The following is a 4,927-nucleotide window of genomic DNA, read 5'->3' as shown; positions in this document are numbered from 1 at the left end:
CATACGACTCACGATATAAACAGCGTGCCGTTATTGAATTCTTGTGTGCAGAAAGAGAAACCGTGGCGAACATCCACAAACGTTTTTCTGCAGTGTTTGACGATGCTGCTGTTGATAGGAGTACAGTCAGGCGATGGGTAAAGGAAGTTAGAGCCTCGGGAAATGCCGAAACAGAGCTCCATTATCAGCCACGCCCGGGACGTCCTGTCACAGCCACTGCTCCAGACATGCTGAATTGTGCGGATGTCGCCGGTGAATCACAACTCGACAATTGGCTCTATAGTTGTCGGTCATGCAGTGAAAACGTGGCTATGAGTACAGGATAAGAGCTTTTACTAGCAGGAATACATGCTCTTCCACAACATTGGAGTACTGCCATAGAACGTGATGGAGACTACGTAGAAAAATAGTACTTGGACAAGACACGTTGTTGTATATTGTCGCCGAACTCTGACTCTTAACAATAATTATGTTCTGAGAAAAAAAAAGTGGCACATTACTTGTTGAACGACCCTCGCAGAATCGTGCAGTATTCAAATTTGTGGGATTTCGGGATGCGACAATCGGTGGACGTTGGACTGCATGGGAACGAGAGGGCAGACACACTCCTCTTCAAGATTCTGCTTACAGGGTTATTACAAATGATTGAAGCGATTTCACAGCTCTACAATAACTTTATTATTTGAGATATTTTCACAATGCTTTGCACACACATACAAAAACTCAAAAAGTTTTTTTAGGCATTCACAAATGTTCGATACGTGCCCCTTTAGTGATTCGGCAGACATCAAGCCGATAATCAAGTTCCTCCCACACTCGGCGCAGCATGTCCCCATCAATGAGTTCCAAAGTATCGTTGATGCGAACTCACAGTTCTGGCACGTTTCTTGGTAGAGGAGGTTTAAAAACTGAATCTTTCACATAACCCTACAGAAAGAAATCGCATGGGGTTAAGTCGGGAGAGCGTGGAGGCCATGACATGAATTGCTGATCATGATCTCCACCACGACCGATCCATCGGTTTTCCAATCTCCTGTTTAAGAAATGCCGAACATCATGATGGAAGTGCGGTGGAGCACCATCCTGTTGAAAGATGAAGTCGGCGCTGTCGGTCTCCAATTCTGGCATGAGCCAATTTTCCGCGGGCTACGCGTGAAACTTGCCCGCACGCGTTCCACCGTTTCTTCGCTCACTGCAGGCCGACCCATACATTTCCCCTTACAGAGGCATCCAGAAGCTTTAAACTGCGCATACCATCGCCAAATGGAGTTAGCAGTTGGTGGATCTTTGTTGAACTTCGTCCTGAAGTGTCGTTGCACTGTTATGACTGACTGATGTGAGTGCATTTCAAGCACGACATACGCTTTCTCGGCTCCTGTCGCCATTTTGTCTCACTGCGCTCTCGAGCGCTCTGACGGCAGAAACCTGAAGTGCGGCTTCAGCCGAACAAAACTTTATGAGTTTTTGTACGTATCTGTAGTGTGTCGTGACCATATGTCAATGAATGGAGCTACAGTGAATTTAAGAAATCGCTTCAATCATTTATAATAGCCCTGTATATTTGACAACCTCATCGGAGGACTGCGATATTGTGCATAAAGAGCCACAGAACCCCTTCACATATGTTATTGCCATTCGAGAACTAGTACTCGGCTCCCTGTAACATTCTATGTCAATCGACAGCAATGGCCAGGGACAAACTCTAGCCGGACTAGGGAATTACCGTCACAGGCGGAAGGAACTGTTAACATCACAACGCAAACGGCTGCGGTGGGTGTGATGCTGTTACCGGGAACCATCGACAGCTGATGAATTGACTTACACTTTGATGCCTCTGTTTGAAATTACTTCATTGCCGTATTTGTGTCTTTTTAAAATTTCTTTTAATTATACCTTGTTCAATGCCTACTTATTTGTCAGTTTCACCTGAAATTAATTCTAGTCCGCTACGTATGCTAATGACCACTGAGGTCTAAATTGATTCTTATTTGTACTGGAAGTCATTGCTTCCCTGACTGACGTAGCGACTACAAAATAGCCTGCTGCTGCGGGAGGTAAACGCTAACGGCTCAGTGAATCTTCGCTCTTTCACGTAATTAAGTTCCATACCCCTGGTGAAACTTTGCCCCTTTCAAGAAAATTAATATTTGTTGTTTCAACTATAATTGCTATTGTACGAGGGCGAGTCAAATGAAAACCTTAAATTTGTAATAATGAATCGAAATTTCGCGCCGTTACCGTGTAAGTTGGTAAGCGTGCTGCAAACAGCGTGCACAATGGCCTGTAGGTGGCAGCATAGTGCAGATGCACATATACGGTCGCAGTATCAGTATAAAGACGGCTGCCCCACTTGCGACTTGCACCAGGGGAGAACAGCGTTCGGTTATTCGGTTTTTGCGTAGTGAAGGTGTGAAACGTATTGAAATTCATCTACAAATGAAGGTTCAGTACTGTGATGCATTTTTATCACAGCAGCAAGTCTACGAATGGAGTAGGAAGTTCGCAAATGGTGTGATTTCAGTGGAAGATGCTCCTCGTCCAGGTCAGGCACAACGAGCTGTGACTCCACAGAACATTGCAGCAGTTGAAGCCATAGTGAAGGAAAACCGCCGAGTGACACTGAATGACATTGCAGCATGGTTACAGACTGGTGATGCGTCAGCACACCACATTGTGCATGATTTGCTCCAGTTTCAAAAAGTGTCTGCCACGGCAGCTGATGCCACGGCAGCTGGGTGCCACGGTAGCTGACTCCTGAAATGAGGGAACGACGAGTTGATGCTTGTGAAGAACTTCTTCGGCGCTTTGAACGATAAGGTGATGGCTTCCTTGCAAGAACCGTTACTGCGGACGAAACCTGGGTTCACTTCCACCGACCGGAAACGAAGAGAGCGAGCAAGGAACGGCGCCATTCCTCATCACCAAAACCAAAGAAGTTTCGAACAGAACCATCAGCAGGGAAGGTTACGCTGACTCTCTTTTGCGACGAAAAAGGCGACGTTTTGGAGCATTACATGATTAGAGGGACCTCTGTCACCAGTGCATCATACACAGATCTCCTAAAAAATTATCTACTGCCTGGAATCAAATCAAAGCGACGTGAATTGCTGTCAGCAGGCGCCCTTTTACAACATTACAATGCAAGGCTCCACACTGCCCGTACAACAGTTGCAACAGTCACAGACCAGTATTTTGAGTGTCTTCCTCATCCACATACTCACCAGACCTTGCCCCAAGTGATTTCCATCCATATGTTTGGACCACTCAAAGACGCAGTGGAAGGAAAGAAGTTCCGTTCTGATGAAGAGGTACGCCACGCGGTGCATGAGTGTTTGCGCGGACTACCGAACGATTTTGTTTCTAAAGGAATTTATGCACTTTGTAAGCGCTGGAGGACTTGCATTGAGAATAGGGGAGTTTATGTTGAAAAGTGATAGAGCTTTGTACCACTTCTGCACAATAAAAAAAATTTAAAAAAATTTAAGGTTTTCATTTGACTCACTCTCGTAGTTGTTTGTGTGTTAGACATCAAGATTTGTTTGTTACCTTCAAGCCACTTAATTTAATGTACTTAGGTGGAGATACTAGAAGGTATCAGATAGATTATATAGTGGTAAGACAGAGATTTAGGAACCAGGTTTTAAATTGTAAGACATTTCGAGGGGCAGATGTAGACTCTGACCACAATCTATTGGTTATGAACTGTAGATTAAAACTGAAAAAACTGCAAAAAGGTGGGAATTTAAGGAGATGGAAACTGAATAAAATGACTAAACCAGAGGTTGTAAAGAGTTTCAGGGACAGCATAAGGGAACAATTGACAGGAATGGGGGAAAGAAATACAGTAGAAGAAGAATGGGTAGCTTTGAGGGATGAAGTAGTGAAGGCAGCAGAGCATCAAGTAGGTAAAAAGACGAGGGCTAGTAGAAATCCTTGGGTAATGGAAGAAATATTGAATTTAATTGATGAAAGGAGAAAATATAAAAATGCAGTAAATGAAGCAGGCAAAAAGGAATGCAAACGTCTCAAAAATGAAATCGACAGGAAGTGTAAAATGGCTAGGCAGGGATGGCTAGAGGACAAATATAAGGATGTAGAGGCTTATCTCACTAAGGGTAAGATAGATACTGCCTAGAGGAAAATTAAACACAACTTTGGACAAAAGAGAACCACTTGCATGAATATCAAGAGCTCAGGTGGAAACCCAGTTCTAAGCAAAGAAGGGAAAGCAGAGAGGTGGAAGGAGTATATCGAGGGTCTATACAGGGGCGATGTTCTTGAGGACAATATTATGGAAATTGAAGAGGATGTAGATGAAGATGAAATGGGAGATATGATACTGCGTGAAGAGTTTGACAGAGCATTGAAAGACCTAAGTCGAAACAAGGCCCAGGGAGTAGAAAACATTCCACTAGAACTACTGACAGCCTTGGGAAAGCCAGTCCTGACAAAACTCTACCATCTGGTGAGCAAGGTGTATGAGAGAGGCAAAATTACCTCAGACTTCAAGAAGAATATAATAATTCCAATCCCAAAGAAAGCAGGTGCTCACAGATGTGATAATTACCGAACTGTCAGTTTAATAATTCACAGCTGCAAAATACTAACGCGAATTCTTTACAGACGAATGGAAAAACTGGTAGAAGCTGACCTTGGGGAAGATCAATTTGGATTCCGTAGAAATGTTAAAACACGCGAGGAATACTGACCTTACTGCTTATCTTAGAAGAAAGATTAAGAAACGGCAAACCTACGTTTGTAGCATTTGTAGACTTAGAGAAAGCTTTTGACAATGTTGACTGAAATACTCTCTTTCAAATTCTGAAGGTGGCAGGGCTAAAATACAGGGAGCGAAAGGCTACTTACAATTTGTACGGAAAGCAGATGGCAGTTATAAGAGTCGAGGGACATGAAAGCGAAGCAGTGG

Source organism: Schistocerca cancellata, unplaced genomic scaffold (assembly GCF_023864275.1).
Source record: "Schistocerca cancellata isolate TAMUIC-IGC-003103 unplaced genomic scaffold, iqSchCanc2.1 HiC_scaffold_754, whole genome shotgun sequence".
In the NCBI taxonomy this organism is placed as follows: Eukaryota; Metazoa; Arthropoda; class Insecta; order Orthoptera; family Acrididae; genus Schistocerca; species Schistocerca cancellata.
Note: the sequence above shows the minus strand (reverse complement) of the source record.